Below are 27,670 nucleotides of genomic sequence, written 5' to 3'. Positions count from 1 at the left end.
AGTACACTCGTTCTTTTATACTGCATCAAAGAGCTAGAACTCTGTTATATTGCTTCCAAGGGGAAAGAATGGATCAAAGTTGCACTAATGACAGCCTTTATGATGGTATACTGACACAAACCTTGGGCACCAAACACAATGATGACTAGGCTTGTGGCGAATCCCTCCCTCGCTTCCACCTGTAGCATAGACCAGAAACTAGTCCTGCAACACCCTCGCTGGACACTTCAGCCGGGGTGGGGATGGGGGTGGGGGTGGGGGTGGGGCTAGGGGGTGGGGGGAGAACTTTGACAGACAGCCATGTTTTCTGGATGCTAGCCACACTGCCTAATCGTCGCTTGACAAGTCTTGTTCCACTCCGATGAGGCATGAGGAAACATCCCTGACTGTGCTCGGCAGCTCGCTTGTGAAATGTCATGTGGCCCGCATTGTCGTCTGCCACATTTTTTCCGGAGTATATGCCAATGGCACAACTCTTATCCCATGCTCATTGCCTTCATTCTGCCACAGTTGTCTATTGAAAGGAGTGTCACATCTTTTCAATGCTGCTTTCCTGAGCTGTGTCTTCTCAAAGCAGCTCACTGACTGCAGGAGTACAAAGCCTGATGCTAGACACCCAGTTCGTCCCTCCAGTATCAGCTATGGGAATACTACATGCAGTGTAGTGCAAACAATGCAGTGAAGTGTAGTGTGCATCAGGACTACCATGCCGATCTATTACCATATTACACCCAGCTGCTTTGGCGCTATTTTGCCGACAAATGCGCTATTGAAATGGTTTTCCCCATGGTGCCTGATGACACCGAAGAAAAGTTGCAAGGCACCCACGGTCCACCTGGTCCAGATCCTCCTCGATTAAGAGGTATTAGCCCGTTTCTAATGTTACTGCATTCGTTAACTTTTGGGTTAATATGTTAGAACCAGCTAATGTGGCTCTTCCAGTGCACCCCTTCACGTACTGTCATTTTCTTAACTAGCACACTGTGTAAGTACGTGCACCCTGGTGACCCCCCTCTAGACCTAGGCACGGGGTCTCATTACTGAAACCTGCTGGTTTTCCTTTTTTAAATATTCCAATTAGCACAACCTAAATGGTCATGAAATCAGTTCCCAATAGGTTGTATGGATGCATCCTGCTTGCACCCCCACCCACCTCTTGCCCCTCCACCCTCCTGAACCGCCACCCACACTCCTCCATACACGCCATCCCTTCGTGCATGCCAGAGACCCCCTCCTGCGAACCTCCCCATGCCCCTCTGCATATGCCATCCCTCCACATGTACCACCACATCCCTCCCACCACTGACAGACGTGTGCCTGGACAAACCCAGTTCACCATCGACATCTGGCATGTTGCCGAGATTAACAACATTGTGGCAGATACCTTAGCCACTCCTGTGTCATCACCCAACCCTTAGACTACAATACCTTGGCCACTGCTCAAGAGGGTGACCCAGACCTGGCCCACACACTTTGGTATGTGGACACTGGCCTCAAGCACCAGCTAAGATCCACATCAGGCTGCAGCCTTAAGATCTGGCATGACATCCTCATGGATCCTTCACAACCTGACAGCTCCAATGATCACCCCAGCCCCTTACTCCCCCTTGCCTTCCAAAAACCAGCATTTGACCATGTCCACAGCTTTGCACATACAGGCATCCACACTTCCACCACCCTCATGAAACAATGCTTCATCTGGCTGGGCATCCAATGTGACTGCAATATCTGAACCCAGTTCTGTGCTCTGTACCAGTGCGCCAAGTTCAGATGGCATGTTCACTCGCCTGCAGCCACCTTTACCCCAGCACAGCACTAGTTCACGCACGTCCACCTCGACATTGTCAGCCCACTACCCTCCTCCAACAGGTATCGAAATCCGCTGACAATATTGACAGATTTACTCGCTGCCTGTAGGCCACCTCTATCCCAGACATTTCAGCTGACACTGGCTGCAACCTTTGTTCACACCTGGGGGTTCCAATTCAGTAGCCCACATGACATGACTACAGATCGCGGGCACCAGTGCACCTCTGCCCTCTCTGATCTCTGGTAGCCACCTGTGGCCCAATTTCCACCACACCTCTAGCTACCACCCTGCAGCTAAAGGCATAGTGGAATGGTTTCACCACACACTTAAACTGCCCTCACATGAAATTCTTCCGAATGGTCTGCTGCCCTTGCCCCAGTACTTCTAGGCCTGCAGATTGCACTCAAAATAACCTTGGAACTTTGGCTGCTGAGATGGTATACAGACAGCCACTCACCATTCCTGACGAGTTTTTGGAAGTGACCCCACTCCTTCTTAACAGCACCATCCCATGTTTCGTGCAGCAGCTCCGGAGCTACATGGCCAAACTGCAACCAGCACTTCCACAACAACACTGTGTGCTCTGTACCTACACCCACGATGACCTTACAGCATACACACACAACACAATTCGGGTTGATGCATACTGACCACCTCTCTGCCCTCAGTATTCAGGCCCACATCTGGTGGTGTGATGTGGAGACGAGACATTCTCCATTTGTCTGTGTGAGATCACAACAACCATCTCCACACACAGGCCAAGCCAACCTATGTCATAGAGCTACGTCCAGCTGATGAGCACTGCACCGTCAAGGTAGAGTTGCCCTTGCCTACCACTGGATCCAGCCATGGCACCATCAACAATGCATCTGATATGAAGCAGGCCGACAGCATTCCCTCTGGTGTCCCTGACAGGCCACCAGATGACGCCATCCCCGACACTGTGTCTTCCACGACACCAGTCAGTGCTGCCTCTGCTCCACCAACAAACAACTACATGAGTGACACACCTCCCAGTGCCTGGCACCCTGATATTGCCGCAGCACCACACTTTCTGCAACCTCCAGCTAAAACAGACAGTGCCCCCCACACTCAACAGAGTTGCATCACCACTGTCACTAGCACCTGCACCATTGGAGCAGTAACACTACTTCACACACTCCCAACATCGTCTGCAGGAGCTGACCATGCCCCTCTGTTCACTGGAGAGCACAGCAGCAGCCTGTGCAAGCCCTACAGCAAGCACCATCAGCCAGCTTCGAGCACCCCTCTGTGCAGTTGACACCGGTGTTTTCTTCTCACAAGGGGGAGAACTATGCGGCAACTCCTTCCCTCACCTCCATTTGTAGCTGCAGACAATGGACTGCATAGACCAGAAACCAGCCTCGGAACACCCTCGCTCGACACTTCCTCTGGGGGAGGGGGGGGGAGGAGAATGTAGAGGCCACACTTTCCGGACGCTAAGCACACTGAGCTGTCGCTTGAGCAGTCTTGTTCCACTCTGATGAGACAATGTCGCCAGCCATGCTGAGCAGCTGCGTTGCATGTCACCACATGACGCAAGTTGTCATCTGCTGCATTTTTGCTGGGGTGTACACAAACTGCACAACTCTTATCCCACACTTGTCATCGCCGTTCTGTCGCAGTCTATTTATTGAGAGGAGTGCCACTGCGATTTTTCCATGCTGCCTTCCTGAGCTGTGTCTTCTCGAGGCAGTTCTACTGACTACAGGAGTACAAAGTACCGGGTGCCCCTGGTATCAGCTATTAGAATACTATGTGCAGTGTAGTGCAAACAGGGCAGTGTGACGCAGTGCGTGCTCAGACTACCAGACCAATTTATTACTATCCCATCTCCATCCATTTTGGCCCTCCTTTGCTGCCAAATGTGCCATTGAAGCATTTTTCCCATGCCACCAAACAATGCCAAAGAAAGGTTGTGAGCCACCCATTATCCATCTGGCCCCAACCTTCATTGATTAAGAGGTATTAGCTCATTTCTAATGTTTCTGTAGTCTTTAGCTCTTGGATTAGAACCAGCCCACATGGCTCTTCCAGCACACCCCTTTTTGCACTGCCATTTTCTTTGCACTCTGTCTTCAGGCTACGAGTGGCCTACCAGGACCATCCGATTGCCGTGTCATCTTCAGTGGAGAATGCGGATAGGAGGGGTGTGGGGTCAGCACACCGCTCTCCCGGTCATTATGATGGTATTCTTGACCGAAGCTGCTACTATTCCATTGAGTAGCTCCTCAATTGGCATCACGAGGCTGAGTGCACCTCGAAAAATGGCAACAGTGCATGGCAGCCTGGATGGTCACCCATCCAAGTGCCGACCACGCCCGACAGTGCTTAACTTCAGTGATCTCATGGGAACCGGTGTATCCACTGCGGCAAGACTGTTGCCCGCCATTTTCTTAACTAGTATATATTATTCAACAATATATTTCAGAATAATCTTAAAAAATCATTTAACCCTTTAAATAATATTTCCCCTATCATTTCCAAATCCTTTTTCCCAATAATTTTCCTACAGTGAAGATGAATTGTGAGACGTGGTACTACAATTAGTATTTGACAGAGCACAGAAGACCTGACTCAAAACAAGGCACATGGAGTTGATCGCATTTTCTGGGGATGAGAAAATTGTTATAACCGCTGCATAGCATAAATGAGGCAGGAAAAACCCTCATTCTTCAAGAAGAGTGTAATAATTCCAACTTCAAGTAAGGTGGGTGCTAGTATATGTGAATATTGTTCAACCATCAATTTAAAAAGTCACACTTGCATAGTACTGATATGAAGAATGGGAGAAAAACTGGTAGAGCAATACCTTGTAGAAGATTAGCTTGGATTCTGGGGAAACCTAGGAACACATGAGACAGTACTGACACTTGAGATGTAACTGATTTGTTGGGACATCTGGTTAATAACAATTCATTCCTGAATAGGCAATACACGGTTCTATTGAGGTATGCAATGCAATGTAATTTTTTTATTATTCTGAAAGGGTCCTGTAGCCACCTTTCATTAGTCCAGTAGCCCACATTCACTAGCATTTCTCTTTCTTTTCCTTGTTTCTCTTTTTTTTCATAACCGATTGAATGAATGTGGTTGTGAGTCATATTGCTAGATGGTGGCATAGTCTGCTGCAGAAAGTCTGTGATAGTCACACAGATTCAGCGGCAGTTGTACATAATAGCCGATTACCTTGTTATCAGCGGATGTGGACGAAATATGGTTGATAACGAAATGTCCGCACAGACGGTGTGAAATAAATATACTACAAAGTAGGGTTACCGAGGGCTACGTGAGCACATGGCCCATTTAGAATTTCACCTAAAAGGGTTAACGGCCCATGAAGTTGAAAGAAATGAACGAAAGGGCCATCATTCCGATGATGATTCCGGGAATGATGGCGAATTTGATCATTGTCACGATCATGGATCTAGTACCAGGTGGGAACGGCGCGAATCCCCTCAGGAATGTTTGCCAAGGAAAACTCACAAATTTGACTTTAAACATTTTCTGATAGTGAGGAAGTTTGAAGTCTTCCATAACTCGGCTATGGGGATTCACCCGTGGGCCTGGTTACAGCAGTTCAAGTTCTCCCTTCCTCCTACTTGGTCCAGTGTGCACAAAATAGAGTATATGTGCGGCTACCTCGAAGGTGAGCCAGCGGCGCGGATGAGGTCAATTGCACACAATTGCTACACAGTCAGGGAGTTTCGTCAATACTTCCTGTCGATCTATTTGTCAGTGGCAGCGCAGAGTCGTGTAAAACATGGACTCATTATGCTACCAGAATTAAACCAGTCGAAATTCTCCATCCCTGTGTAGATGCTCGAGCGCATGCTGCAGGTGAATGAACATCTTGATGATGCTTATGGACCTGTGGAAATTATTCGTATTTGCCTGGGAAAGTTTCTAATGCAGTTGCGGCATTTTATCCTTGCAAGACGATGTAAGGATGATGTACAGGGGTTTAGCAATTTCCTTTTACAACTTGAGTGCAATGCGAATGGCACCATGCAGAGTTATGATCAGAGCACCTATGAGCAGTGGCCACACGAATGAAGCCGCAGCCCTAGAGACAGGTGGCAATCCAGACATAATGGGTTGCCTGGGAGTTACAGAGTGCACGATCGTTGGCAGCGCCGCGACTCCTCATGGAACACGGGCAGAACAAACGATGCCAATGGTCATCATTTGCTGAGAGGAAATCAAAGATATCTCAGGGAGTTTAGAAGATATGGTAATGAGTAGAGATTTAGGAGCAATTATAATGGACCTAGGAATGGTAGTCATGACCGACCACAGACTAATTATCGAACGAGCAACAACAGGAGTGCTGTAAACAGTACGGGTGGTCCGCCACTGGGTGTTGAAATTCGTCCCGCAAACCCGCAGCACAATCCACCAGATGCCCCTAATCAAAGGGATCAATGACTATTGGCTGACTCGGTTGGCGTCAACTTAATGAAGACCAGTACTTTTGATGATATTGATGTGCATTTGGTAGAGGAAGACGATATTAGGGAAGATTTGTTGAGGGAAGGCTACAGTATTGGTGTGCCTACAGTAAACCCAGTCGTGTCTGTTTACATTTGGGAAGTCAGTGTTAGATGTGTGCTCGATACAAGCAGCCCCTTTTGACTTATTAGTGAGGCTGCGTTTCAGATGTCTGAGAAAATGGGGAGTTAGCCAACTTTCAAGGTGGGAGGAACCACAGTCAGGGGGTGTGATATATGGAAAAAGTGTTAAAATTAAAGTACAGACTCGAGTAAACTTCGTCTGTCAAGGTCACGAGTTTGAATTCAATTTTTTTGTGATGCCACTAATGAGCATGGTGATGATATTGAGGACTGACTTTATAATGCCTACCATGCCCTAATTGACATGGCTGGCGGTGTTAAGACTATCATTGCCGGGAGCAACCCTGTCAGTCTAATTTTCAAGGAATGTGTTTTGTGCAAGGAGTCTGAGGTGAGCTGTCTGAAATTTCACGTTAGGACTGAGTCGTGAACTGGGCAGGAGGTTTTGGTCAATTTGATTAGTGACCTAGATTCACAACCTAATGAACATGACAGGAACAATGTTTAATGAGCGCTGTGGAAAGGTTTATTGCTGGTGCAGGAGCCACAAAAGCAAATCGTGTGGAACTGTGTCGCGTTCTGAGAAGCCATGCCCAAGTATTTTCGGATTCACCGGGGGCAATTGATGGATTCTGTACTGCTTTACAGTATGCAAACATCTTCCATTCTTTGTTAAGCCCTACTCCATCCCACTGGTGCACAAGAGCAGTGTGTAAGCCGAAATAAGTAGGATGCTGGAGCATGGTATAATAGGCCGAGCTAGGAGTTCCTATAACTCGCCATTACTCATTGTGCCAAAGCAGGACAAGTCCGTGCATTTGGTGATTGACTCATGGCAAATAAATATGGTCATCATGTCCGAGACAGATAGGCCAGAAGGACTGGAGGAACTGCTGCAAAGGTTTCACCGTGTGAAAGTTTTGTCATCCATGGACCTCCGGCACAGCTATTTGCAAATTATGCTCGATTCATCTTGCAGGAAATACACTGCATTCCTCTGCTATGAGAGTTGCTACCAGTTTAAATGTCTCCCTTTCAGGTTGTATATTTCTTCAGCCACCTTCATAAGAGGCCTGAATAGCATATTACCTGACAACCTAAAAGCCCCCGTAACTGAGTATGTGGACGACATTCTCATTCCAGAGAAGTCATGGGAGGAACACAACCAGGTACTAAATCGATTGCGGGGGTGACTGTGAATCTGTACAAATCCCAGTTCGGGTATGAAAGCATAATGTTTCTGTGTCATATTGTGTCGGCAGATGGGATTCATCTGGATACCGAAAAAATTTCAGCGATTGTGGAGTGCAAGATGCCCACGACAAAGTGTCATCTCAGGGTTTATTTGGGGCTTTTGTCCAACCCTTTTAAGTGCACTGACAGGTAAGAACACTGTTCAGATGTGGGACGAGCAAGAACAGAGTGAAATTGACGAATTAAAGAATGCATTGGTTAATGCTCCATTGCTTGTGCATCCGGATTTGAATCAGGAGTTTTGTCTGATGACAGATAGTTCACTGATGGGGCTGGGAGCAGTGTTGTTCCAGACAGATGGTGGAAAGGATCCATCCACCTGGAAAACTATCTCGTTCGCCAACAATGTGCTCTCGCAGAGTGAACGGAACTACTCTGTCACGGAACTTGAAGCCCTGGCGATTGTCTGGGTTCAAATGGCTCTGAGTACTATGGGACTTAATATCTGAGGTCATCAGTCCCCTAGAACTTAGAACTACTTAAACCTAATGAACCTAAGGACATCACACACATCATGCCCAAGGCAGGATTCGAACCTGCGACCGTAGCGGTTGCACGGTTCCAGACTGAAGCGCCTAGAACCGCTCAGCCACTCTGATCGGCGATTGTCTTGGTGTTCAAGAAATTCTGCTACTATTTGTTCAGGTGCACGACTAGGGTGTACAGCAACCACCAAGCACTACAATTCCTAATGAGTGCCAAGATCAATATGGTAGGCTCGGACGGTGTTCCTCCAGGAATACCACTTCATGATAGAGTACATTCCAGGGCACAAGAACATCATTGCTGATGCTCTATCTCAGATGCCTATTGGGCTCGCCCATGCTCAGGATAACGCTATTGATGAAAACAATTTTAGTGTGTTATATCTTCAGAACGTGGCATTTGAGAATTATGTCACTACGTCAATAGGTAATAGCAGGCCGAAGCAAGACAAGGAAGAAGTCTTGTGTGATGTCAAAGAGAAATGGCATGATAAATCCCACATGGCCATCAGGCGGTATTATATTATCCAGAATGTCATCCTATTTAAGAGGCGAGCTCTGGATGACTCCAGGTGGCTGTTAGCGATTCTGGAGGAACTGGTGAGTAAGCTCATGTGGTACGTGCATCTGAGCTACTGTCACTTTGGTGAAAGGAAATACTTAGAGAAGCTGCAAGAAACCTGTTACTTTAATGATATGCTTTAGCGTATACATAAAATAATTAGAGTATGCAGGCCCTGTCAGCAAGCCAAGCTGCCCACTGTGTCGTTTGCCACACCAATACACCCGATCGTTCCCAATAAATTCAGGGACCTTGTAGCAGTAGATCTATTTGGTCCGCTAGTGCTTTCTAGGAATGGATTTGCATACATTTTTGTGGCAGTAGAACTGACGTCAAAAATTCATCTGCCTCACCCCGATGCGTAGGGCCACTAGGAAGGCAGCAGCTGCCGCGTTTGCAAATCACTTCTTATGGGAGGTTGGCACTGCGTGATTTCGGACAATGAGCCACAATTCAGGTCACATCACTTAGGAGTATATGCTTTGGAGAAAGTGAGTGAAACCGATCTTTATCTCCATTTTCTGCCCTTCAGCGAATTCCTGTGAAAGGTGGATGAAGGAGTTTGGAAAATTGTGTCAGTTATACTGCCACCATGGCCACCAGACGGACATGAAACTATCCAGTTTCCAGAACATATTAAATGAGTTGCCAAATGCCTCGATGATGTTGCCACTGATTCTGGTCCTGAAAAACAAGGAGCCTCTGAGTAAAATAAAAGAGGTGGTTCTCTGGCCAGCAGAACCCAGGTTACGGAGATCTGCAGTTGTGGAGCTTGCCCTGAAAAATATAAAGAGTGCTGCTGAGGCTTGGATAAGAGCCTACAAAAAGAAGGTGTGGAAAATAACTTTTCACATAGGCCAGAAAGTACTTGTATGCTTGCACAAGCTCTGTAATAAACGTGCTGGGTTGTCAAAGAAGTTCTTTTTCTTATTCAATGGGCCATACAGAATCAAGCGGATTCCACATCCGAATGCGCTTGAAGTAGAAACCCTCCGCTCTCACAAGTTGAAGGGCCTGCACGACATCTGCAATGTAAGACCTTATATTGAATAAGCAGCAGAAGATCTTGCCCCTCAGAGGTTGGAATGACATATTGCCCATATGTTTTTCTTGCATTCATTCTTTTGTGAGTAAAATCACAGTGTATATTTTCCAATGTTTTGATTCACTCTGGTGTGATTAAAATTAAAGTGTATATTTTCTATGAATTGTAAAGGGTCCCCGAATATATGAGTAGTTATTTTAGTTATTTCTTCTTCTGAGCAGAAAAGAGTAGTTAGTGTTGTGCAGCTTTATAACATCTGAACATGAATGATTATGAGGCTCAGATGAAGCGTTTCCTATTACAGTGTCCCAGCACTGATGCATCAACTGAGACGGTGCAAAGAGGTGATGAGCGGATCTCATGCCCGACACCCACACGAGTCTACGTCGACCTCAATGTGATGCAGAAAAGCGTGTCTCTCTCCATTGACATGACAGGAGAAGGGGGCATGTGTCGTAAAACACATTCCTCCACAATACGCGGACGACGACTGCCAAGCCGCCTTCTCGATGATGAGGCAGGGCCGACAAGCAGCGAAGTCCTGCAAATCTGCAATGTTGAACCATCCCTCAGTATGGACACAGAGAGTGGAAACAGGCATGAAGCAACATCACGGTGTGCTGTCTAGGATGAAAAACCTGAATTACGATGGACATTACATTCAACGCCGCTGCAAACTCCCCAGTTCAGTGATGTGGTCCCCTAGTAGCTTATCCTCCAAGTAGCCTTTAGAAGATACACCCACCCCAGCACCTAAAGAGAATACCCAGTGTAACAACCGTGTGACAAAACTGCAAAATGGCAGGGTGTCACCAATCTGGTTTCTGTATGTGTTTTTGTACTCATGTCTTATTTTCCATAGGTGGTTATTTATCAGCTGTCATTCCACTGGGTTCATTAATGATTTTGTATCACTGTATTTGTTGTGCACATTGAGTTTTGCACTTTCACTTAGATGTTTTTATATAAGTCAGCACCAGCTGACACTCCTTTGGTTTGTGGTAATGATTTTGCATCATTGGATTTGTTTATATATGTACATATATTTTGTGTACCTGTTCATCTGTGTCTCTATGTTAACTTTTGATAATTGGTTAAAGCAATTTTCAGATAATATCTCACATTTGTTGTCGTAGTAGGTCAGATGACATGTGATAGTGTACAATATCATGCTTAATTTAATTTGTTCTGTTCGCTTTGGCTGACCACATGAGGTCACAATTATTGACTAAGGTCAGATAAAACTCATTTGGATATAAGTGATTAATCAATTTTTTAGTGCTGCTGTTTGCCTGTTGCAATTGTTGCTCGTTAGGGTATGTTTGTTTCAAAGACTGTTGGCTAATCTCGTAGCATGGTGAGAAAATTTGCGGCACAGTCTTCTCCAGGACGTTTGGGGTGATGAAAGGGTCCTGTAACCACCTTTCATTAGTCCAGTAGCCCACATTCACTAGCATTTCTCTTTCTTTTCCTTGTTTCTCTTTTGATTGAATGAATGTGGTTGTGTGTCACATTGCCAGACGGTGGCGTAGTCTGCTAGAGAAAGTCTGCGATAGTCATACAGATTCAGCAGCAGTTGTACAGAATAGCCAACTCTATAGTGGTCAAGTAGGCAAAGAGGTTTGTGCTATTTGTGAGAAATCTAACTGCGTTAAGTTGGTGGTGGAAATGGCATCTTTGGGTTTTCTGGGCCACGCAGAGCGTGGAAGAGGGTGGAGGAGAAAAAGCGAGGCACTCTGCCACCGGTAGCATCCACAGCTGTGCTCCAGTCTAGGAAGGGTGAGTTAGACTGACCACGTGCCACGTTATTACTTGGCAAGAGGACAGCTGTTAGCTTTTGGTCTCACTTTTCAACTCTGAAAGATTGCTTCGCAGCAAGCAATGCAAAACTTTGGCAGATTTTTCTTTTGGTAAATTTCTATAGCAGACTTGTATCTGCTGGAAGAACGCCACACACAGGTGTCACAACTATAAGAAGTGAGCCCTCGCTTCTGTATGAATGCCTGTTTGCCTTCAGCTGTGCCTGTATACGCTTTTATTTTTCTAAATATTAATAGTTTTGCCTAGTCATAAATTTTCCTTGTTTTATGTATCTTTCATACATGGGGAGCCAGCCACGTGGTTGAACATTAGAGTTTGTTGGGCTACTGTCAGCACTAACTGTCCGATCTCATGTGTGTTTTAAAGAATGTTAACTGTTCATGATTGTGTGATGTGATATTGTTGCAACTTGGCCACGATACCTAGAAATTTTGTCTCCGCAAACCACATAGGCACGTGGTGTGCTGCAAAACGTGTACTGTTTCACGAGCCATTGCACTTAGTCATCAGGCAACTGCAGTTGTATGAATGATTCACACCAGTGATTTTAGGTGTAGATTATAATGGTGAATGTACTGATGCTTTTCTTTAATGTTTTAGGAATTAATGTTATCAGGAATTGTGTACATGCCTCACATCCATGTCTTAGGAATAAATGATTTTATCCACAATTTTCTCTTGTATTGCGAGGTTATGTTTTTGCACCTAAGCCACTCACCTCATAGATTTCCCTTTAGCACATCCAATGCATTTCTTTATGCACAAGTCCAGTGATTAGTTTCCCCTTTTATTTTGAAACAAATGCTTTAATTTAAGTCTTATTTTTAGGCGTGTTGCTGGGAGCTGATCTTATGCACAGTGTTCATGCACTTTCTATTTTATTTTAAATGTTTGATTCTCATGGACAGTGCAAGGGCAATACTATTAATTACATTGCATCCCCTATGAGTGATATCACAATGTATGCACTGTCATAAGTTTTTGGACTGTGATCAAATTAATTTATTTTCCGACTGCCAAACCTTTGATTAGTTGTATGGTTAGAGTCGGTGGTGATCCTAATCTTCTCACATTAATTTCACAAGCAATAAGCATTTCCATTCCCAATAGGTTAGTTACAATTGTTACAACTATGTTTCTTTTTATCAAGCATGTAAGTCATTATTTATCATCATTTGGGGTAATTTAAAGACCTTTTAATGTTAAAGTTCATCTACTCATTACATATAAAAAAATCATAGAACTGCTGTCTACACAATGTAATTTCATGTGGGCCCTACATGTATCTCATTTTGGTCAGTTCCATAGTTTCAAAGGCAGAAAGAGAGAAATTCATCTATGCAATGCAATTTTTGTGTAAAATATGTAGAATTATCAAATAGTAGTTTCAGGAAAACATATAAAATGATGTAGTCAATCACTCAAAATGTAAACATTTAAATGTTTAAGAACCTTTATGACCATTAATCACATTTGTTTGTGTGAATTAATAAAACTTTGGCATTGGAACACCTGTAAATGTAGACAGTCAAAACAGTTAAATATTAGCCTATGGCTGAACTTTGGCTACAACTGATTACTATTATTTTACAAATACAAATGTTTTATTCCACCTTAGAGCATATTTACATGCAATTGGTGTCGTCAGTGTTAACACAACAATAATAATAATATAAACTTGGACAAATGTCACTAACTATAATATAGTAATCCAAGATGAATACAATACATATTTATGCAAATGTCTTAACAACAAAATGTTTCCTAACAGATCAATTATAAGATAAATGAACTACATAGTTCAGTGAATGACAAATAAATAATCAAACAGATAATTAACAATAAGTACATGAAAAATTAATAAGGTAGTTGCACAGTGTGGCATATCTGTTTGCAGTTAATTTATTGTTCATTCGCATACAGACAGTGTATCATTTGTCACATACTCAAGGGACACTTGAGCAAGTAAATGACTTTACTCTTCAGACACCTTGAAAGACTAGGTTTAAATTTATTTACTGGCATACTATAGGCATTTCAGGTAATTTGTTGAAGCTGACAGGACCAAGACATTTGTAACTGTTATTTGTTTTTGCAAGCCTATTAATTGTATGTCCACTTATTATGTTACAGTCATGAACTGTCCTCCTTCAGTCAAATTTACTCAGATTATCTTTAACAAAGACAAGGCAGTTGTAAATATAAGGCCAGGCACTGTCATTATATTTAGTATCTTAAAATAATCTTGACATGATTCATATGGGCTAAGTCCTGCTATGCACCTTAAGGCTTTGTTTTGCCATTTGAACACTAATTTTGAGCATTCGGAATTGCCCCATAATAGTGTTTCATAACTCAGGTGGGAATGGAAGATTGCAAAATATGCATATAACGGAAGTTCTTTACTGACATTCCTCCTCATCTTGTACAGCAGATAGATGACACATGTCAATTTGCAATTTGCCACATAACTTCCCTGTGTGGGTATCACGGCTGATCTTTTGATCTACGAGGGTCACTCCAAAAGAAATTCACACTATTTTTTTTTAAAATCCATCTTTTATTCCACATGTTTGAAAGTTTTACAGTGTGTAGATACATCCTTTAGGAACAATATTTTCATTTCTCCACATAATTTCTATCCCCCTCAATCGCCTTACGCCATCTTGGAACCAGTGCCTGTATACCCGCACGGTGAAATTCTGGACCAACCTGTTGGAGCCACTGTTTGGCAGTGTGGACAAGGGAGTCATCATCTTCAAACCTTGTTCCATGAAGAGAGTCCTTCAGTTTGCCAAAGAGATAATAGTCACATGGAGCCAGGTCAGGACTTAAGGGCGGGTGTTTCAGGGTTGTCCATCCGAGTTTTGTGATAAACATCTTGGGAACCCACCTGGTACAATCTTTTTTTAATGCCAACACTTTCAGTATTCTGCAAACACTTCCTTCCCCTATCCCAAAATAGCATGACAATTCATTCACTGTGATGCGTCTATCAGCAGTCACCAGTTCGTTAACTCTCTGCACACTGTCTGGAGCGTGTGCAGTACGAGGCCTGCCGCTGCGAGGACAATCCTCAATATTGCCGTGTCTGCTTTCATCACGTAACCTGCTTGCCCACCGACTAACTGTACTGCGATCGACAGCAGCATCTCCATACACCTTTTTCAACCTCTTGAGGATGTTTTCCACTGTCTCATTATCACAGCACAGGAATTCTATGACAGCACGTTGCTTCTGACGAACGTCAAGTGTAGCAGCCATCTTGAAGACATGTTGTGACGGCACCACTCACGGGAACAGGTTGAACTGAGTTTGAAAACAAGCGGGAAGGATGTATCTACACACTGTAAAACTTTCACACATGCAGAATGAAAACTGTATTTTTACAAAAATAGTGTACCTTTCTTTTGGAGTGATCCTCATACATGAGATGGTAATAATTTTACTGTTTTGGTATCATGACAGGGAGCATTCAGACTAAATACAACAGCTTCAGTTCTACTCTCATTCTTCTACAATACATCTGCCTCAGACCAAGTACTGCATCTCTTCATGGCCACTGTCATGCTGTGTTGCACATTTTCAAGGTTGGTAACACATGTGATGAGTGTTGTGTCATCAGCATATAGCACTGCATCACATGATACAACTGCAGGTAAATCATGTATATAAATAATGAAAAGGAAAGGTCCAAGAACAGATCTTTGATGAACACCCTTTACAACTGGGAGACTTTCTGGCATTTGATTATTTACTGTAACTTACTGTTTTCTATTGGTTTTAGTGAAAAAGTAGTACACGTTCATTGAGTATTGAACCATATTTGGGACTTCCTTGAAGACAGAACTCAGCATGTTGATCTTAATGAAACAAAGTCAATAGACGTAAACAAAATGTAATGAATACCCCTAGGAAGCATGATAGGACCATTACTCCTTTCAATACATATACCGAACCTAGTGGATAACAAAACTGTTCAGATTCAGTCTCCAGGTCGCTTTTCTTTAATTCCACATGGCCAATTTCAGGCCAGATCTATTACAACAAATTTGTTACAGTTGATTCAAATTACAAACAGCTTAAGATTTATGTTTATGAAGATTCAAAATGCTGAAAAAATTCGTTACAATGAAACAGCTGAGCAATATACCATTTTTTATTGTTGCAGAGTAACCTGTTTAATATGGAGCAGGAAGTTCCCTGTCATAACTTGCCATACACTCACCTGCTGCAGCTAAGAGAAACTGCCTAATGAGCAAAGTGACTTCATGCACAGTAATTATTATGAAATTTTTATGGACATTTACTTTGGAATGGGGTATGACACAACACCAAACATCAGCCCTCAGCATACTGGCAGCAGTGAATTGGACAGGGCAGAGGAAACTTTAGGATAATGCAGTGTTTTGTCTGGCACAACAGAAACTCTGCCTACGATAGCCAAATGAGAGGAAAATACGATATATTTGGAATTTCTAAAGTCTTGTTTAAAGTTTTTAATGGTCCCCTGATCATGACATCCAAACTCTTGATAAGATTATGCATGAAGCTCTTGACTTTGCTTTAAAATGGTCTGCAGCCAATAAACTTGTTTACAATCCAGATAAAACCCAAAAGCTTATGTTAGGACTTTCAAAGACTGCAGATAATAAATGTGCCAAACTCTTAGGAATACATCTTGGTTCCAAATTCAATTGGAAGAATATAGTCTTATAGACAACACACTATCAAATATTGATCCCACAGAGAGAAAAAATATTAATACTAACTTAGGACTATCTGATCATAATGCCTTCAGCCTTTCAATTCCAGCTAAACTTGCAAAAGAAAGAAATGTGTTTCTTTCTCATATAAGTAATTTCTCTGCAGAAAATTGTGATAGTTTTGTTGGTAGTAGAAGTAGTGAATCCTGGTCAGAAGGGCTTTCAAAGTCAAGTACTAACTATGCTTATGATGTTTTCTCTTCAATATTCATGTCCAATTTTGCAATGTATTTATCTAAAAAAACTGACTAGAGCCCATTCATGTTGGATCACTAAATCTAGTTCCTGGCTCACAACAGGCATTAAGATTTCCTGCAGTACTTTAAAAATGCTCATTTCTCAAATGAGAAGATCCACAGATCCCTGGTTTATAGAATATGCAAATACTTGGAGGAAACTATCTTGATAGTTAATTGCAAAGGCAAAGCTGCTTAGTAATGATAACGTAACAAGAAAGTTCTGCAACAAATTAAAATCTGTGTGGGACATTGTATAAAGTGAAACTGGGAAGATACATGAAGATCAAGAAATTGCTCTTAAAAATGCTGATGACATCAGTATTGGGAAAAGAGACCTGCCAAATTACATAAATGACTGCTTTATAAATGCTTACCAAAAACTCAACTTAGGTTTTGCACACCAGCATACAACATGAGGTTAGATCCAATTAATGAGCATGAATTAGTAAAGGTTGGGAGGGTATGGTACCATCACATGGCAAAATATTTGATGTCATTTATTTATTAACTTAAATGGCAAAGTTATTGATCTGCCTTGCCACAGAGTGTATATTACAGCTACCTCAGGTTTAGGGATGGTACTCACAGCTGCAAGGCTGCACACAATATCCGATGCTGACTGAGTACAGTTCATGACATCATGAGGAAGGCATCTGAGCCTGTAGCTAACACAGATAGATAATGACATATGGAACCAAATGAATGCAGGAAGTTATACTTAGTCATTCAAGCAATCTAGGGCAGAGACATAATTCTCAGTGGGGAGAAATCACATATAGGATTCCTCAAGTTACAATCTTAGGTCCACTGCTATTCATCATTTATATGAATGACCTTCCATCTAGTATGCCTACACAACAAGCAGCATTAGTTACTTTGGCACATGATACTAGTATTGTAATCAATCCGAGCATACATACAGAAAAAGAAGACTTGGTAAACAAAGTTCTTAAAATTATTCTTGATTGGTTTTCTGTGAATGGTCTCACCCTCAGTTTTAAAAAGACACAACGTATTCAGTTCCGCATATCTAGAGGTCCTGCACCAATGATAAGCTTAACACATGGTGAAGAAGTAATATAGGGGAGAAATTTCAAAATTCTCAGAGGTCCATGCTGATGAGAGAAACTGGAAAAACACATTTTGAAACTCCTAAAACAACTTAGTTCAGCGACATTTGTACTTAGAATCATTGCAAATCTTGTGGAGAGACAAATCAGTAAGTTGACATATTTTGCATATTTTCATTCTATAATATCATACGGAATGAGATTAGATTATATTAGATTCAGTTTTCATTCCATAGACCCAAAATGAGAAGATTCACATGGAGTTGGAACAAGTCAGAGAGTATAACATAAAAGAAAGAAACCATTTAAATATAATACCCACATCTCTCATCATTTGTCAGGGGATTGTCAAATATGTGAATACATTACAGTAAACTGGAACTGCTAATATTTACAGAATTAATACACTGTCAGAATGAAACATAGCTATACACTTTTAATAAATATATCACACAAAAAATACCTAATCTTTGCTGTTGTGACCAAACTGAAGTCTAACAGACATTTTTACTTCAGCTGCTCTAACAGTTCCTGTTAAGAGATTCACCTATAGAGTAGGAGGAATTGAGTATCAAAAAGTCTTTCAAACTCTGTTTAATCTGTGCTTTATCTGAAACCAAGTTCTTATTGGTTGTTGGCAATTTATTGAAAATGTGTGTTCCTGGACACTGGATCCCTATTTGGACCGAGGTAAGTGATTTGAGGTCTTTATGTACATTGTTCTTATTTCTAGTACTGATACTATGTATCGAGCTACTGGCTGGAAATGGAGACATGTTACTTGCAACAAATTTCATTAAGGAACAAATATACTGAGAAGCATTGATTACAGCAACCAGTTCCTCGAATAGGTTTCTATATGATGTGCTTGAACTTAGACCACAAATGTGTCTTATTACATGCTTTTGCACTCAAAAAACTTTTACTCTGTTTGACAAGTTACCTCAGAATATGACCGCATATGACATAATACAATAAAAGTAAGCAAAGTAAGCAGGTTTTTTTTTTATTTTATTTTTTTTATTAAATATACATCTGACATCATTTGCACTGAAAATACAGCCTTGTTCAAGTGCTTCAGCAGTTCTGTAGTATGCCCTTGCCACCTGAATTTATTATCGACTCGTAATCCCAGAAATTTAACATTGTCAACCTCTTTGACTTGCATGTCTGCATATGTTATACAAATGCTGGTAGGAAATCTCTTTAGGTTTTGAACTGCATATAGTGGGTCTTTTCAAAGTCTAAAGACAGTGAATTAGCTTTAACCATTTATTAATGTTGGTGAAAATTTGATTAGCAACCATTTCTACATCTGTACTTGACATGCTATTTATTACAATGTTTGTATCATCTGCAAACAAAACAAACTTAGCATCTGGAAATGTATCAGAGAAGAGGTTATTAATGTACACGAGAAAAAGCAAAGGACCCAAGATGGAACTTTGAGGAACACCACATGTATTTAATTCCCAGTAAGATGAAGACTAATTCTTACTCTACAGATATTTCGCACTGACACCCTTTGTTTCCTGTTAGTAAGGTAAGACTAGAATCATTTCGCAACACTGCTGGCGACACCATTATATTCTAATTTATTTAAGAGAATGCTGCGGCTCACACAGTCAAATGCTTTTGACAGGTCACAGAAAATGCCAGTAGCCACTAATTTGTTATCTAACAAATCAAGTACATTCTCACAGTACATGTTAATAGTCTTCTCTGTATCAGAACCCTTAAGGAACCCAAACTGTGACTTTGACAATATATTATTTGCAGTCATATGTTTGAGAACACAGTTGAACTCAACCTTTCCAAATATTTTTTGAAAAAGCTGGAAAAAGTGAACTTGGTTAATAGTTTGACAGTCCCTCTTTGTCCCCCTTCTTGTAAAGAGGCTTAACTTCAGCATATTTTTGGCCAGTCTGGAACTGTTCCACTGATAAGAGATTGATTACGTGAATAACTTAAGATAGAAATGAACTTGCATGAGCACTCTTTCATTAACTTCATGGATATGTTATCATAACCACTAGAATACTTTGATTTTAAGAATTTTATGATGGACCTACTTCTTTTGGAGACATGAGTGTCACTTCCATTTTACTGGAGTTCTTGTAAAGACTGATCTCAGGTATTCCATTGCATTGTTTATTAAACCTGATAACTCCAAACTATCAGTAACAGACACGAAGTACTTGTTTAAGAGGTTTGCAACATTGCATGCATGTTACCAATGTCTCAATTATTTTTAGACCTCTCTGTTCCTCTTCCTTTCTGGCCCCACCTAGCTCTGTCTTTACTATATCCCATATAGTTTTTATTTTGTTGCCTGATGTAAACATCTTTTTCTCATAATAAAGCTGCTTAGATTTCTGGAGTACTTGCTTCAATATTTTGCCATATTCTTTTTAATACATACCAGTGCTAACATCAGAGCGATTCCTGAATAGTAGATACAGTCTCCTTTTTGTCCCATTTGATGTCTTTATTCTTTGTGTATTCCATGTTTTATTTTTAGACTTCTGTTTGATTTGATTTAATTTTCAAAAGAGGAAGTAAATTTATTAATGAATGCTTTGTATTTTCCATTTCAGTCAGAAATGTTGTAAACATCTATCCAGTTCATATGTTTGAGGAATTCTCCTAAAATTCTCAATTACTGACTGATTTAGTACCCTTCTGTTTTCAAATTTTATATCTTGACACATTTCAACATTTAACATAAGTTACTGCATGTCATGATTGGAGAGCCCATATAGTAATGTTTTGTGATACAACTTTTTTCCCTAGATTTCTCTACAAATATGTTATCAATAGCAGTCTCAGAGCATTTATATACCTTAGTTGGAAAGATCACAGTAGGAATTAAATTGAACAACAGTGTTACTGATTGTAATAATTGTTTACTGACAGAGCTTTTCAATAAATCCACACACCACCCACTATTTCCCTGCTTTTTACTGTGATATGGGATAACAGAGCTACCATATTTTTTATAAAGAGGTTAACGTTCCCTGAAGGTTCACTTTATATGCTAACTGCTATAAAGGACTTATTATGAAATACTACATCTGTTGCACAAGCCTCTAAGTGCTGCTCCGAGTAAAATTTATTAACATCAATGTTTTTGAAATTAAAGCAGTTTCTGACAAATGTTGCAACTGCTGCTTTCTCTGTATCTTCTCTTTAGAAGAAAGAAGCTAACTTGAATCCTGTAACAGTTAATACCAATGGCCACATGATGTAGCAAGAGGTAGTTTATACCAACTGGTTTGCTCAGCTCTAATTCTTCAAAGCAAATAAGAAACTCATTAAAAGCTTACAAGCAAGTCCTCAGATTTTCTGCACTGACAGAATTACAACTGGTCGAACATAATTTTTCTGTCAACTTTTTACTAATCTCCAGCTTCAATCAGGGATTGTTTGCATGAATTGTGTACACTAAATTTTACTTTCTGGATGCCTGTTTTATCAAAGTAAATAATATTCTATGGTAACTCATATTTAAAAAGAAAGTCTTCATTGCACAAAAACAAACTGTAAGAATAATGTTTGGTACTCGTCCACGATCATCTTGTAGACATTTGTTTAAGGAGTTGCCATTCTGACTAATTAGCATTATTCAGCCACTCAACATGAAATTTTGTTCTGCCTTTAGCAGGAAAAACAAGTTTGGGTGTGGTGTAGCATCACTGTTAAAGCAAGTAATTTCAGCATTATTGATGTAAGTAAATTCTGCCATTTATCCGTGACCCCACTAGTGAGACTGGCAGCAGCAAAACATGTCTGGATAATATAATAACAAATATGATCCATCTTTCCTATAGTACAGCTGTTATAAAACAAGCCACTGTGCAATACAGCTTCAATTGGAGGCAAATGAGATGCCCTTTGACTCCAAAAAGAAACTATATGTAAGCAAAAGAATTATGTATAATCATGACATCAATAGACTGAACTGCATGTTAGTACACATACCACAGTTTGCGAATGATACATTTTCCTGTGATAGCTTTGCTGCTGATTTCTACTATTGTTTTGATGCCAAATGCCCAGTTGTAGACACAGATGTTAAATAAACTAAAAATATGAACAAAAGTATCTGGATAAATAATGATGTCATTGAAGCAAGGGAAAAATTAAAATTATTTAATAGTGCAATGTCGAATAATAGACAAAATCTCAAGCTAAAGGAGGCCTTCAAAACTTATCAAGAATATTATAAAGATTTATTAATACAGACCAGGAGCAGCTATGTTGCAAACAAGCTTCATGTTTCACTGGTGTCTGGGTAGTGACAAACAGTTTTAGAACAGGCAGAGAGAAATTCTGTACTGACTTTAATATTGACACAATGGGATAGTAGTAAAAGGTCAACTTGAAATTGCTAATATATTCAATGAATATTTTTCTTCAGAAGGGGAAGCAATCAACGACAAACATAATAACCTGCAGTATAATTTTAAGGGCAATCCATCTATTCTTATAGCACATATCTAGTCCCCACAAATTGCAAAGAAATAATTAACATCCTTAGCTCTCTAAAATCTTCCAGTTTCACACGGCATGACAGCCTCAGTATTAATGTATTAAAAGTGTGCAGACTGATTGGTTTAAAAGAGGGAGAAAGGGACCAAACTACGAGGTCATCAGTCCCTTGTTCCTAATAAAACAATGCTACAAGCGTGAGAATAAAATAGTTGAGACATAACACAAAACGAAAAGAAAGGAAAATCCACAAGAATGAAGGAAAGGCAATGAACACTAAAAGGAACAAAAGAGGACAACAGAACAACAGAGAGACACAAGAAATAGTCAGAAGAGAGTACAACAAGGAAGCAGATTACAGTGGCTGGCTGACCACTAAAATAAAAAGCCAGCCACTCTGCAACACATTAAAACCTTCACCCTAAAAGCACTAGGGTTGAGGACACAGAGAGACAAAGGACAGGCGCTAAAACTCAGATTGAATGATAAAACCCACCCTCACGGATGAAACATAAAACCAAATCAGCCGATGAGGCGTTGTCTGCTAAAATCAATGATAACGAGTCTGGCAACCGAAGATGAAGTCGCAGGGCAGCCAAAGAAGGACATAGGAGAAGAATATGGGCCACTGTCAACCAGGTGCCGCACCAACACTGAGGTGGGTCTTCACAGTGCAGAAGGTAGCTGCAGGTTGCCCACGCATAGCCAATGTGGAGCCTGCAGAGAACCACAGAGTCCCTGCGAGATGCCCTCATCAAGGACTTCCACACATTCGTGGTCCCCTTAATGGCTCACAGTTTGTTGTGGATACTGAGATTCTGCAATTCTGTCTCCCAAAGCTGAAAAACCTTGCAGGGATGCCCATGTCCAGAAGTGTAACCAGTTTGGCCAGCCTGTCAGCAAGCTCATTTCATTGGATTCTGACGTGACCAGGGGTCCAGACGAACACCACTGAACGACTGGACCATTCCATGGCATAGATGGACTCCTGCATGGACGCTACCAAAGGATGATGAGGGTAGCACTGGTTGATAGTTTATAGGCTGCTCAAGGAGTCAGAACATAAAAGAAAAGATTCCCCAGGGCATGAATGGAGATACTGAAGTGCATGAGAAATGGCCACCAGCTCTGCAGTGAATACACTGCAGCCCTTGCGTAAGAAATGCTGTTCAATTTGGCCACCGTGCACATAGGCAAAGCCAATGTGACCATCACCCATCGAGCCGTCGGTGTAAACCACTTCAGAGCCCTGGAACACGTCAAGAATCGAGAGGAAGTGACAGCGGAGAGCCGCAGGGTTAATGGAGTCCTTAGGGCCACATGAAAGGTCCAGATGAAGCTGCAGCCAAGGCATACACGATTGAGGTGTACATGAACAGACCGCAAGTAGAGGTGGTAAAGGGAAGGACTACAGTTCGGAGAGAAGGGACCGCACGAGAACCACAATCGTTAGCTCCGATCTGGGCCACCAATGTGGAAGATGGACTGCCGCAGGCGGGAAAAGGAGACGGTAATTCGGAAGCTCAGGGGAACTATGAATCTGTGCTGCGTAACTGGTGAGCAGTTGTGCACGTCTGATCTGCAGTGAAGGGCCACCAGCCTCCACCAGTACACTGGTCAGCGGACTTGTCCTAAAAGCTCCTGTCGCTAATCGAACCCCACAGTGGTGCACAGGGTCAAGTAAATGCAATGCTGAAGGCACTGTCAAGCCATAAACCACACTCCCATAGTCAATTCAGGATTGGACGAGGGCTCTGTAGAGCTGCAGCAGCGTACAGTGACCTGCACCCCAACTGGTGTTGCTCAAGCAGCAGAGAGCATTGAGGTAATGCCAGCACTTCTGCTTAAGCTGACGAAGATGAAGGAGCCAAGTCAATCAAGCATAGAAAACAAGTCCTAGGAATTGATATGTCTCCACTATAGTGAGTGGATCATCATTAAGGTAAAGTGCGGGTTCCGGATGAATGGTACGACACCAACAGAAGTGCATGACACACGACTTTGCGGCTGAAAACTGGAAGCCGTGGGCTAGAGCCCATGACTGCGCCTCGTGGATGGCTCCCTGGAGGTGCCGCTCAGCAACAACAGTACTGAAGCAGCAGTACAAATTGCAGAAGTCGTCTGCATACAGAGAAGGTGAGACGTAGGGCCCGACAGCTGCTGCTAGACCGTTAATGGCCACTAAAAATAGAGACACTCAATACAAAGCCCTGCGGTACTCCATTCTCCTGGATATGGATGGAACTAGGGGAGTCACCAGCTTGGACACGGAAAGTACAGAGCGACAGGAAGTTTTGGATAAAAATCAGAAGCAGGCCCCGGAGACCCAACTCATACAACGTGGTAAGGATATGATGTCGCCAGGTTGTGTCGTATGCTTTACGTAAGTCAAAAAAGACTGCAACCAGGTGTTACCATCAGAAAAAGGCTGTTCAGATGGCAGACTCGATGGACACAAGGTTATCAGTGGTAGAGCAATCCTGAAGGAAGTTGCCTGGACATGGAGCCAGCAAGCCACGTGACTCCAGGACCCAACCCGACCTCCGACATACTATACATTCCAGCAGCTTACAAAGAACTCTGGTGAGGCTGATGGGCCGATAGCTATCCACATCAAGCAGGTTTTTACCGGGTTTGAGCACTGGAATGATGGTGCTCTCCCGCCATTGGGATGGAACGATGCCATCGCACCAGATCCAGTTGAAGATGATGAGGATCTGTCACTTGTAGACAGATGAGAGATGTTTAATCATCTGGCTGTGGATCCAATCAGGCCCAGGAGATGAGCTGGGGCAATGTGCAAGGACACTGAGGAGCTCCCACTCTGTAAATGGGGCATTATAGGATTCACTGAGGTGTGAAGTGAATGAGAGGACATACCCTTCCAGCCACCGTTTGAGGGTGCAAAAGGCTGGGGTGTAATATTCCGATGCAGAGGCTCAAGCATAGTGCTCAGCAAAGTGCTCGGCAATCGCATTTGCGTTGGTAGATAACACACCATTTATGGTAACACCTGTTGGGGCCTGGTACCTAAAAAGATGTTTGATATTTGCCCAGACTTGGGAAGGTGACGTATGGCACCCAATGGTCGAGACGTATCTCTCCTAACACTCTTGCTTCCGTCATTTGATAAGGTAGCAAAACACGGGCATGTAGCCGTTTAAAGGCTATGAGGTGCTCCAGGGAAGGGTGCCGCTGTAGAGCTCGCCGACACTCTTTAATTGCTTCAGCAAGGGACTGCCTTACACTTTGGGCACCCTAAGGAGCGAGGGATCGTGTTTTCTGCCACAGAAACAATTGTTGTAGTCACCTGCTCAACCATGACATCGATGTTACAGTGGGGGTGGGGGGGGGGGGGGGGGGGTGGGGGGGGGGGGCGGGGGGAGGGCGGGGGGGGGGGGGGGGGCGGGGGGAGATTCAACAGTGACAGCAGAAGTGTGAAAGTTTCCCAGTCCACTTTATTTAAAGCCCATCTGGGCAGGCGTCCGTGCGCTTGATGCTGGGGCACAGGAAGATGGGGAAGTGGTCACTACCACACAGGTCGTTACGTGCTCTCCAGTGGATAGATGGGAGAAGTCCTGGGTTGCAAACTGATAAATCAATGACCAAGTAACTACCGTGAGCCACACTGAAATGTGTGGCGGCCCCAGTATTTAAGAGGCAGAGGCCAAACTGAGACAGTAAAGTTTTGACATCTGTGCCTCGGCCAGTAAACATGGTACCACTCCACAAGGGGTTATGGGCATTAAAATCTCCCAAAAGTAGGAAAGGTTTAGGGAATTGATCAATCAGTGTAGTTATTACATTCAGGGGTACTGCACCATTTGGATGAAGATATACATTGCAGACAGTTATTTCCTGCGTCGTTCTTATTCTAACAGCCACAGCTTCAAGAGGAGTTTGAAGGGGCACACGTTCACTACAGACTGTATTTAGGACATAAACGCAAACTCCACGACACTCGATTATAGTTGCTACGGTTTCTGTAATATCCCTTATAGCTGCGGAGGGCAGGGGGTCCACATTGCCGGGAACCAAGTTTCCTGGAAGGCAATGTAGATAGCAGGTGTAAAGCTTAACAGTTGCCATAGCTCACCCAGGCGGTGGAAAAAAAAAAGTGTGCAGAGAAAGTGTCTCTGAACCTCTGTCTGTGGCAGTAAACAATAGAATCAGGCACCTTCCTAGACAGACTAAAGATAGCTCTGGTAAAACCAATCTTGAAAAAAAGACAAACTCAAAATTCTAAACTACAGACCCATTTCAATACTTCCAGTCTTTTCCAAAATAGTTGAAGAGAGTCATATACAGCAGAATTATAAACTTTCTCCTGTTGCTCAAACTATTTTTTAAAAAATGAAAATGGTTTCCTAAAATGTAAATCACCCAGCCCAGCAGCTGCTCAGTTAATTGAAGGGATAATAAGTGGCATCGAGAGCAAGCAACATGTTGCAGGTATATACCTCGACATTGAGAAAGCTTTTGACTGCGTGAATGTCACAATCCTATTAGAAAAGCTATGGAATATTGGCATGTGAGGCACTGCTCATGACAATAAAATATCACATGAGTAACTGAAAACAGTTTGTACTGCTTAAAACTGAAAGTACTGTTCACAAATTCAAACTCACTAATACAAAAACATGGAGTGTCTCAGTATTGGGTCCTCTTCTGGTTTTGATTTATGTAAATGACATAAGATATTGCACTCAAGAGTTGCAAAATAGTTCTGTATGCGGATGATACATCCATTGTGTGTAAAAAGGAATCATTTAATGAACTAGAAACCCATTTCAATAATGTGACAAATGAAATTGTACAGTACTTTAATGAAAGCCACTTACATGTAAGCAGTAGTAAAACATGTCTCATGGAGTTTAACAACAGTGGCTTTAATGATGAAATTAAACTATACAGAGACAATCAGTTAATAAATAAAAAAAAGAGTTTAGTGTAAAATTTCTCAGTTTAACAATTCAGAGCAATCTAAAGTGGGACACACATGTTGATATGAGCATGTAAGTTGTCTAAGAATATATTTACAATTAATATGATCAGCAAGTTCTGCAAAGACACTGTTGTCCTAAAGACTTCATACCACACTATATTTTCCTCTCACCTGAATTATGGAATAGAAATAAGGGGGGAAACAACCAACGCAAATCTAAATAAGCTATTGCCACTTCAGAAAAGGGCTATAATAATCATCTACGGAGCAAAATATAAGGAATCATGCCATGGATTGTTTCCAAAAACTGGTGTACTAACCATAGTGAACATGTACATTCAAAATGCCATATTACTTGTTAAAAGACTGCAGCCCAACATTTGTTCCAATTTGTATCATTACAATACCAGAAATAAAGAAAAATTTGACATCAGCAATGACATAACAGCATTATATGAAAAGGGTCCACAATATGCAGGTTTAAAGATAGCCAATGCACTCTCCAGTAAAGTTATGACACTACCCACAATGAAGGTTAAATTTCAGCTAATTTATTATTTATTTAGTATATGGTTAGAGATACAACA

At 42.0% G+C, this 27,670-nt stretch overlaps 1 pseudogene; it reads right to left on the bottom strand.

Annotated features, from left to right (window-relative positions):
• Positions 1-4,099: 4,099 nt before the first annotated feature.
• On the bottom strand, positions 4,100-4,217 carry LOC124796733 (annotated as a pseudogene).
• Positions 4,218-27,670: the final 23,453 nt, after the last annotated feature.

Source organism: Schistocerca piceifrons, chromosome 4 (assembly GCF_021461385.2).
Source record: "Schistocerca piceifrons isolate TAMUIC-IGC-003096 chromosome 4, iqSchPice1.1, whole genome shotgun sequence".
Taxonomy (NCBI): Eukaryota; Metazoa; Arthropoda; class Insecta; order Orthoptera; family Acrididae; genus Schistocerca; species Schistocerca piceifrons.
The sequence above is the reverse complement of the archived record's forward strand: the minus strand, read 5'-3'. Positions and strand labels throughout refer to the sequence as shown.